Source organism: Hetaerina americana, unplaced genomic scaffold, assembly GCF_022747635.1.
Source record: "Hetaerina americana unplaced genomic scaffold, ioHetAmer1.1.p SCAF_30, whole genome shotgun sequence".
Taxonomy (NCBI): domain Eukaryota; kingdom Metazoa; phylum Arthropoda; class Insecta; order Odonata; family Calopterygidae; genus Hetaerina; species Hetaerina americana.
In genome coordinates, this window is record NW_027286875.1 from 3,800,261 (window position 1) to 3,811,562 (window position 11,302).

Below are 11,302 nucleotides of genomic sequence, written 5' to 3' on the forward strand. Positions count from 1 at the left end.
TAAAAATACTTTTAAATTTAACGCATAAGCAGGTTGCATTAATTAGTGCCTCACAGATTAGGTATCAACAACAAAATGAATAGAAGAATAGAATTATTATAAAATATAGATACTACTAGATAGGAGTATATAAAATACGAAAGTTGAAGTACAGGAAAATAATATAGAGGATTATAGGAGGACCGAGAAAGAGAAAATCAGGATGTTCTTATTTCATAGTTGACGTGATTGATAGGCGCAAAATCTTTTATCTTCGATGAACTAATTTCAGCGATTTCATATGTTTAACAACAGAAATACGCTCACTAGTAACGGCCAAAAAAAAGAGCAAAAGTGAGGGTGGAGGTCAAGTTTTTCATTTCACTCACCGACGGCATTCGGCAGGAAAATTTCCCGCAGACTGGTGACTAATGACCTCTGCACAACTGCAGGAAGCATCCTCTTCTGATGAGAGCATGGAAGAAAAAAACAACAAATGAGAACCAATTTGACCAGCTAAAAGTCACTCTGTCACTTTCGTTAATTGACTGACAAAAATATTCATTAATTGTTGATTCTCTGTGGACTTCAGTAGAAATAAGTTTAACGAGGATAAAACTCACTTATTGTTTCCAGTGACGAATCCGACCGGTCCTTCATATTCTCCCAACGTTTCTCACGATGCCCATCTGCTCCATCCGAGCGACCAAGTGAATGGTTCCCTCGACACACAGAAGGTGGCACTCCACACGTGGAGCTTAAAGTCCCTGAGTTTGGCATGGATCCGACCGCCGTTGGACAGGTTGCATTTGATGAGAGGAGTGCACAACGAGCATCTGCGCGCGGACGAAAGGAAGCAGTTGTAGTATTTCAGAAAGCGGAGGACACCAGTTTTGTTGGACGTGCGACGGGGGTTTGAGGATAAAGAAACTAGCTAAACGGTTAAACACATATTTGCCGGTCTATCTGAGGAGACCAAGGCCCCTCTTGACCCATGCAGGCTGGATCCGTAATTGGACCAATAGAATAACTTAACTTCTACCATAACTACTCTTCAGTATGACAAAATAGTGATTAGAGGCTCTAGGATGAGAAAAGCTTCTTTAGTTTTTTTGGCTGAATGATGATATTTTTAAGATTGTGAAGCGTTCTCCATTACGGTATTATTTTACCGTAACGGAGAACTCCCAGTCAAGGCGAATGATTTTTACACTCTGAAATTGTTGCATTGTAACGGAGAACGCTTTAGGTTCGTATAAAAAGTATCGGGAACAATTTGGGTCATGGCATTAGCTATTATTCCGGTCCGGTTGTTGACCAGGGCCTTGGTCCGGGTTGGGAGGAATGCCCAACCCAGAGCCATCAGAAATATGCTTTGGGCCTCGTAGAATTCTCGCCGGGCAGTGGTAACGGCCAAAAAAAAGAGCAAAAGTGAGGGTGGAGGTCAAGTTTTTCATTTCACTCACCGACGGCATTCGGCAGGAAACTTTCCCGCGGACGGGGGACTGATGACCTCTGCCCAACTGCATGAAGCCTCCTCTTCTGATGAGAGCATGGAGGGGATCGAGATGGTGCGGGGGCTAACGTACTGGCTTCCCACCCTGAGGGCGCGGGTTCAAATCCCGGCGGTGTTGAATATTTTTCAGAGGTATCTCGATCCCTACTTGAGGTGCTTTGTGGAGGGCACTTTGAGTGAGTACGCCGTCCGTCGGATGGGACGTTAAGCCGCGGACCCCTTGGCGCCTTTCGTAAAGAGTAGGCTAATGCCGACGCCGGGTTTCTCTCCACCCTTCATCCTTTCCTGTCCTTCCCCTATGGCGCAAATGACCTTAGCTGTCGGTCGCCTCCCATCAAAACTACTACTACGAGAGCATGGAAGAAAAAAACAACAAATGAGAACCAATTTGACCAGCTAAAAGTTACTCTGTCACTTTCGCCAATTGACTGACGTCATTCCTTAACACAAAAATATTCATTAATTGTTGATTCTCTGTGGACATTAGTAGAATCATAGTTTAACGAGGATAACACTCACGTATTGCTGCCAGTGACGAATCCGACCGGTCCTTCATATTCTCCCAACGTTTCTCACGATGCCCATCTGCTCCATCCGAGCGACCAAGTGAATGGTTCCCTCGACACACAGAAGGTGACGCTCCACACGTGGAGCTGAAAGTCCCTGAGATTGGCATGGATCCGACCACCGTGAGACAGGTTGCATTTGATGAGAGGAGTGCACAACGAGCATCTGCGCGCGGACGAAAGGAAGCAGTTGTAGTATTTCAGAAAGCGGAGGACACCAGTTTTGTAGGACGTGCGAAGGGGGTTTGAGGATAAAGAAACTGGCCAGGCGTCCCGGGCACAGAGTAACTCCGAGTCCTGGGTTTGGTCTCAGGTTAGAAATCCACTTGAATTTCGCCTCGCAAGTCTCAAGAATACGCTGCACGCTAATTGTGCAAGTTCCTGGTGCGTATGGAGAATCGCACACCTATGGTTGCTCACCTTCCGACCATTCGTGCAGATATAACCGCTCGATGGAATTACATTCATCCGAATCCCATCGTAAGTTCAAGAGACCAGCATTTCGCCGGTCAATCTCGCTCCCGGCTTGGTTCATTCGGCATTCCAATAAAGTAATTGGTACTTGACTGAGCTCTTAAAAATAATGTATTTGACATTGTAAAATTGGTTTTTGATGCGAGTAAATGCATTTTTTCCGTCTTACTCTTGAGACACAATTGTAACATACGTGACGGTGTGGACTGGAAGGTAAACCTGCAAGGGCGAAAAATGCTAGTGCTATGTGGGCTAGAACGCGTTATCTGTGACGAGGCAGCGAACAGGTGACGTGGATGTAGTGGACTCCTATCAGGATGTATTTTTCCGATCGCCGGCTCGTCTTGGGAGAAATGGAAATCTTTCTTGACCTCTTACTTAGGATTAAAACGTCATTTTCAGGAATTTTCGTGGCACTTAGAAGAATAAGGAATCTCTAATCCACATGTTTATATCAATTATGTGGTGAGATGCCTTTTTAAATGTATACAAAACTTCAGGCAAAAACTTTTATCTTACGTCGAAGTCCAAATTTTCACCTTTCGCCTATTTGCCTCAAAGAAAGTTAATCCATGAAAGCACCTTCTTTCGTGGATTGACACGGGAATGGAACCAAGGGCAATATTCGGGGGGGGGCTTAATCCTCAATAAAAGATTGACTAGATGGTGAAGATAAACGGTTAAACACATCTTTGCCGGTCTATCTGAGGAGACCAAGGCCCCTCTTGCCCCATGCAGGCTGGATCCGTAATTGGACCAACAGACTAACTAAACTTCTACCAAAACTATTCTTCAGCATGGCAAAATAGTGACAAGAGCCTCTAGAATGAGAAAAGCTTCTTTAGTTTTTTGGCTGAATTATGGTGTTTTTAAACTTGTAAAGCGTTCTCCATTACGGTTTTATTTTATGTTCCTTTCCGTTTTCAATGCTGACAGAAAGGCGAATTGGCGCCGAAAAACAAGTGATCAACGTCTTCGATTTGTATAAAAAGTATCAGGAAGGGTTTTTTCCTGACGTGACTGTACGTCGCAGCACACTCGCATCGCGCAGGCTCGGTGGTGTGGAGTCTGACATTCAACACGCGCCAATCTCCTGCGAGCGTTCGTTCAGGCTAGATCATGCTTTTAGTGGACCCCTATCGAGTGACTCGGTGTAAGCACAAAATGCAGCGAAAGATGGAACAGCGGTACGCCATCAAATTTAATGTTGGACTGGGGAAATCGGATACGGAGGCGTTGGCCATGATTTTCTAAGTGTACAAGGATGAAAACATGACACAAATTGCAGTTTTTAAGTGGCAGAAACTCTTCAAAGATGGTGGAGAGAGTGTGCAGAACGAGCCCCACGCTGGAAAGCCGTCGACGTCAAGAGCCGACGACAACGGGCGCATGAAGTCCTGAATCCAGACCGTCAGTAATGTTTGTATATGGTCGCAGAATGTATAGGCATTATTAAGATGACAGTGCACCCCATTATTACTTAATTGATATCGAATAAGGTTGTGGAGGTAGACAACATGCCCGCGGAACTAATTTAGGTTTGGGATAAATGTGGGAGGAGTTTTTATGGATTAAGTTGCATAATTTATGAAATTTATGAATCAAAATTTGACTTTGCCTTGGAGAGGTTGACAATGTGGTTGAGAAGAAAAGGTCACAGCGAGTAGTGTAGCAACTGTGCGAGTTTTGGTATGGAAGTGGCCGTGACTTCATTACTGACAATTTCTTTACGAACTTGTCTCGAGCAGAAGAACTTTTGAAAAAAGTAACAATGATTGGAATTGTCTGAAAGAACAGAAAAGGCTTGCCCCCATAGTTGACTTCAATTTGTGGCAAATAAGTAAATCCTTCCTCGTTCTTGTTTTCCAAATATCTCACCCTGGTGTCATACATGCCGAAACGAATGAAGTATGTCATATTTTTGTCGTCCATGCATCATGAGTATGAAATTTCAGGCGGGGAAAGTAGTTTCAAGAACTCCATACTTTTTTATGCAATACTAACAAGATTAGTGTTTATAAGTTAGATCTGTGTATTCGTGAGTATTCCTGCGCCAGATCAGTAACGAGTTGGCCGTTACTTTTATAATATCCTTGACTTAGCAGCGGTCCACATTATTCTCATTTGGACGAAAAACAATAATTTTTCCAAAGCAAATGTGTTTTTCACTGGGGTCAGATCTGGGGCATACGGTTGCTGCGGCATCATTTGTGAGTTATTTTTGGCCAAAACTTCGTGCTCAAGTAACGATGTGTGAGCAGGGACGTTGCCATGGTGCAAAAGCCAATTGTCCTGCCACAAATTCGGGTGTTTGTGGCGGATTGCTTCGCGAAAATTGCGCATAAATTGCATGTAATATTCCTTATTTACCGCTCTACCCAGTGGCGAGAACTCATGGTGTACCAAGCCTCTGCAATCGAAGAAAACTGTAAGCAAAACTTTCACATTCGACCGAACTTGGCGTGCTTTTTTCAGCCTTGGCTCGTGCTGCAGCTTCCATTGGGATGATTGAGCTTTAGTTTCCACGTCATAACCATAAACCCGATGATTCATCACCAGTTGTGACCCTCTGGAAAAAAATTGGGTCGTCGCGGACAACCTCATTAGCGATGTTAATGCGTTGCTGTTTTTGGTCGAAATTGAGCAATTTTGGCACGAATTTCGCGGCGACCCGTGTCATGCCCAAATCATGGGTAAAAATCGAATGGCACGAGCCAATCGATGTGTTTAGTTCTTCCTCTCTAACGGTGATTCGACGATTAGCCAATACTATTTTCTTCACTTCATCAATGTTTTCGTCTGTTGTTGACGTGCTCGGGCGTCCGGCACGCTCTTCGTCGTTCACATCTTCTCGGCCCTTTGAGAACATTTTGTACGACCGATAAACGTTGCTTCGGTCCAAGGTAGCTCCTCCATATGCCACAGGCAAAATTCGGAATGCGTCTGCGCACTTAAAATCGTTTTTCACACAAAATTTGACACATATTCTATGATCCATTTTTTAGAACAGGCAAAAATCGAAGACAAGCCAAAACACTTACAAGCAAAACAGCTATCAACAATTAACTGATCATTCAAAATGGCCGACCTTTTTGGCATAAGTGAGAGACATAAGTACCAACGTAACGCCACAAACACTCAAAATAAACGTAACCCGCGGAAATTCAAAATTTGCGATACCTTTTGAACAGACCTAGCACAGTACAACGCTAAAATTCTTCCACGATTGCTTTTGTTGACCTTGATCTATTGCTAACTTTGCCAAATCAATTTCAAATCCTGTTATTTTTATTTTCAATGTCATCGGTTTAGGTTTTGGTGCTTCGTCGATTAATCCATATCCAGCAGGCAAATAATCATACTGCTGTATTCATTTGGCTATTAAGTTTTCAACATAACCTATGCGCAATTTCTTTGTTCCTGCAGATTTTTTATGTACGTAACCCGCGAAAATTCAAAATTCGTGATACTTTTTGAACAGAACTCGTATAATAGACTACTCTCTAGTCATTATCTAGCTATTGAAATGAAATGATTGACTTTGTAATTCGGCGAAGGAATAAAGTCAATTATTTCCTTTCAATATGTTATGCAAAATCCATATAGTTATGCCCGAGACAACAAATTATATTATCTAGCAACTTTCAGTTGACAATAATATCTCCCCAGAATGACATTATAAGGAATGAAGTAATCCCAATTGCCTAACCAGCACTGAATTCTTTGAAAATATATTGCCTGTAGGTTTTCCGAATGTTTCAAATTTCTCTTTCACCTTCCAGCAGAGACACCACCTGCCCTTCAAGAAGCAGTCCCTGCTAGCAAGGCCATGCTCAGTTAGACTGTGAGAAAGTGGAACCAATAATAACAGAAGGTACTTCAAACCTATATGGTTAATACTAGGGATAGAAATTACTCAATCCTTCAATAATTCATTCATTCACAATGCACAGAGATTCTTTAAATTAAAAAATGAAAAAAGATGATGTACAGAATGTAGAATTTATGGAGACTATAATCTCCATCCAATGAGAACTTTGTCAAATGAATTTATTATTTTAAATTTTGATGATTCAGTCTATGGTGCATTTCTATCTGAAATATTAATTATTATTTCTCACTTAACAATTCAATTATGAGCATGGTAAATTTATTAAAATTTTTTTCCCAAAGTTGTATACACCGTTTAAAAATTAATATAAAAACTGGTTGTATATATATAAGGGGATGGAGATATTCCCAAAGCAAAAAAAAACATCTTAGAAATATCTAATTCAGTCATTCAGAAGATAAAGAAAATGAAGGAGCCTAGGTAGTAAGAAAGGGGAAGTGCAATGGACAGTACATCTCTGGGTGGACGAAAGGAGAAAGACCCATTAGTTTTATTTCCTACATATGAATATGTACAAATGTACCTAAATACTTAACATTATTATTAGAAATTGGAAAATTGTACACAGTAATAAATAAATGATATGATATGAAATGATAAAAGTGATAAATCGCAGTATATTGAAAAATATTTTAATTTCCACATTCTCTGCATTCAAGCAATATCAGCATATTTTTGTCATTCATTGATTTATTCCGGATGTTAATTCTGAAACCAGTGGAAAGAAGAATGCCATTTCCAAATAAAATTATTCCTAAGCATGATCAAAGCCCGAAAAAATCCCATTGGAATAAAATATTGACATTGAGCGAGGCAGAAATATTTTGATTGGAATATTACAATTCATTCTTTTACATAAATTTTATCCTCAGGAGTACATGTAAATTAAATAGTATTGCAATATCTTCATTGAAAAGAGGAAAAATGAAGAAAAGAAGACATATTTAGGCAGCATTCCAGCCCTATCTCATTGTTAATTTGGAAAGGTAAAAAATTGTGTAATAGATATCTGCATTTCACAGGGATGAAATGGAGATTGAAGGAGAAAATCAAGAGAAAAATGTGAACACAAATGTGCTTCAGATTACATTAATGGCATTGGCAAGTTAGACCTAAAGGATAAGTTACTAATAGCTTATTTGATTGAAAGAAAAGTTCAAAACAAGATGGATATGATGATGTAAAAAGGATTACTAAATATTGTAATATTTAATTCCATGATGAACCAGTTAAACACTGGAAAGAAAGTGTCACTTTTTTCCCAAATTCAATTGGTGGGAGAACTTTATCAAAGGTATGCAAAAGTGGGTGATTATCAGCAGACAGAAACTTGAATACATGCATTAATGCATGGCATAAAACATGACATGTGTAAAATGTAAATGACAAATGAGGGTGGTGCCAATTTTGTCCCCCTGTTGCTGAGCTCCATGGCTGTTTTAGAATTTGAATAGACTACAAAATTGATATAAATACAAGGCAAGGTTTTGTTCGAACCAAATTTCTATTTTCTATAATTATGTTCAAACAATATACTTCCATCATAGCTATTATGCTAAATTATTCTCACTTAAGAAGGAAAGAGCATTTAAAATTCAAAAGTCATGTGTGCTGATAAAATATGATAAAAAGTTGAAAAAAATGATAAAAAGATAAAAGGACGAAAGACATCCTACATTAAATTTCAGATGATATTGTGATCCTGGAATAATGCTACCATGGTTGAAGGCCTTGTTGCTGTCAGAATATGTATTTGGAAAAGCCAAAGTTTTATGAACTTTTTTGCATTGAAATTTTTATGAACGTTTAGCCTGTAATTGACTATGCATTGGCATCTATTCTTCTATTTTTCAATCTGGAAATATTTAAACACTAATTTGGTTTTATATATTTAACATAACTCCATATATTGAAATGAAATAATTTACTTTGTGATTCCACACACTTTATTTAAAAAATACAACACAGGTTTCGGCATTGAACGTCATCATCAGGTCTTCCTCATAGAAGCAAACTTGGTATTTATACCTTCTGATGTAGCTGGGAAGAAAAGAGAACTACATCTTTCCGTGTTAATTGTTGACTTGGAAGAGTGGTAGGTCTAGGATTGCAGAGTGGGAGGAATACAAAATTTTGTGGGCAAGTTCATCTTTGAAACGGACGTATTTCAAAATGAGATGACTTTTCCTCATACACTCCACTCCTCTCTTTTTTGGGGACTTTGTCTTTAGTGTGAGAGATCAGGTTCTTAAGGCATGAACCACTATAAAAGGCACATTTAATTTTTTCTTAAGGTAAAATTTTAATTACTTTTTGAGAAGTAATCCCTAGATAAGGTATTATTTGCCATTTGGCAGTGGGATCTTTTAAATATTCAGGGTTGTAAATGTGGCTTAAGGCTATTTTTGTAAGTTTCTTCCAGTAAAGTTTATTAATTAGATCTTTTGAGTAGCCAGTGTTTACTGCTCACATTTTAATTACATTGAATTTTTACATAGGGATAGTGGTTAAACGGTGGATCATTGCATGAAATACCAAGAGCTTTTGGGTGAAGCAATGCCTCGAAAAAGAATTAATTAATTGGTCCGTACACATTTCCTTCCAAAAAATGGAGTATTGTAACCCGTCTTTGTCTTTATAGATGGATACGTCGAGGAAATTCAAGGAACCTTTTTCCTCTTTTTCACATGTGCATTGTACATTATAATTGAGTTTCTTTTCCTAAAGATAAAATTAAATGTGCCTTTTACAGTGGTCTATGCCTTAAGAACCTGATCTCTCACACTAAAGACAAAGTCCCCAAAAAGAGAGGAGTTTCTTTTCTGTGTGAAGAATGTCCGCTGTGAAGTTACTGGTCTAATTCTTTTCCACGAGGTGTTTGGCAAATTGAGATCTGTTGTCTTTCTTTGTGAAGCATAATCAGTGTTCTTTAATCCTAATATCAAATGTCCTTCCTGCCTGTCCAATGTAGATGCCCTTGCAGTCCATGCAATTGAGTTTATAAATAGTGGATGAAAAAAAGTTTAAAAGTTTTATATATTAAATTTGTTTAATCAGGTGTTAAGACTAATCAGAAAATTAACCATATTTTTTAGATAAGACTTGGTAGTAATTAAGATTAGCCCTGCACTATGCACAAAAAATTTAAATTGATATCCAAACTGTTAAAAACTATTTCGATATGGCATGTTAAAACTCTTACAAAACTATAAATCTGCAAAATTACCAATGATGACCACTCCCTTGGCAAAGAAAATGATTTAAAAAAGTAAAAACAGTTTTCTTAAAAACTCATAAATCAATTTAGGGCGACAAAACAGGTTACAGGTTATTTTAAACTTTTAGCTGTCTTTTTAAAACTAGAAAAACGACATTTAGCTGTCAAAATGAAGTAACACTGATTATATTTTCTTAGATATATCCGAGGGAGTGTGCCATCTGGTCACATAACCTTTGAGTACCTTTGTTGGGATAGTATTGAAAAGTTGCCGGAAGGTTAAATCCATGCTTGCGGAGAATATTTACAGTCTCCATGACCTTGTTATATTCTGGTATATGAATCAAAACCAACATTTCTCGGTCCACTGGCTTACTCCTCCATTAATTAGGAACAAGTTTACCATATGAAAACTACTTCAGCTTCAAAAAAGGTAGCTTTCATTTTTTTTTCTTTTGATGAGGCGTTGTTTCAGGAGCAAATTCACACCATCATGTAATAATGCTAGTGCTGTTCTCTGCAATTGGGTCTTTGACTATATTTTTTCTTGCTTCTCTTTCATTTCCATACTCAAGATATTGAAATGAGCACCACAAATTATGCCATGGTGAGTCCCAATTAACAAATCTACTTCTCACCAAGTACCAGACAGTGTCAACCATTGCGTTTCAATTGCCAAAGCTCAATTCCCTTAAGGCCCAGTCACTTAGCCCTAATGATCCCAAAATAAATTTCAGTTTTACTGAGCAAGAAGCAGAGGACACAAGTGTGTTGCCATTTAGTGCCTGAAGAAGCTCAGAACACACTGCATTGTCTAGCAAGCCTTGATGGATGGCAATCAAACTGTCCACCTCATAGGGTATTGTGAAATCAGCCTCCCTGTATGCTTAAGTCACTATCAATATCATTAGCCCACTTTTCCTCTCATTCATTGCTAGGAGTTTGGCTGACTTGTGAAAGTTGATACAGCAATACAGCACTGAATTTGCCTTTGAGGTAACCAGCATTGCCAAGTTGAGGCTATGATTTAGACAATGTACATTTATACGAGGCTTGGAGATGCAATTCTTTGACTCTTGTTTGAACTCTCCACCGAGCTCTATTCATATTATAAGCAACATTATAACATTGCCCATTGAGGTTCTCAAGAGTTAACCCTTAACTGCTCAAAATATTTCCTTGGTTAGTGGTCAGAGAGTTACTAATTGTGCTGGCTGAACTTGGAATCCAAGGGAGAACTAATGGATACAGGACTCTTCAACAGACAAGCTTCAACAGAATCTTTAACACCAGACAGAGGTATGGAATGCTGATTTAGCAAAACTAAATTTTGGATGTTACTTTTAAGACTCCTTGGCATAAATTTATTTCTTTTATACATGTAGAACTTGTTATTATGATGCAACGTGAAAATTAGGTCTTTTAGATTGAATTTAGTCAGATTTTTCTTTGTTAGGAAATAAAAAGCTTTGTTTCCTGCCGAAGTTTGATTATTAACAGTTGCATTAAAGTTGAAATAAAATATTTCCTAAGTATTATTTTCTCAATTCTCTAATTAACCTGCCAACATATGCTAATCATCATATTTTGAACTACTCCTGAAATGGATAGCTTCAAGCTTATGGAAGTTATGAGTGCAAAATAAATCTGAAATCTAA

General features: G+C 38.6%; 1 long non-coding RNA gene across 1 annotated transcript; it reads right to left on the bottom strand.

Annotated features, from left to right (window-relative positions):
• Positions 1–368: 368 nt before the first annotated feature.
• LOC139691184 (uncharacterized) lies at positions 369–1,512 on the bottom strand. The gene is made up of 3 exons (XR_011701571.1): positions 1,446–1,512; positions 603–815; positions 369–444 (listed from the first exon to the last, which is right to left on the bottom strand). It is a non-coding gene; the product is annotated as an uncharacterized lncRNA (long non-coding RNA).
• Positions 1,513–11,302: the final 9,790 nt, after the last annotated feature.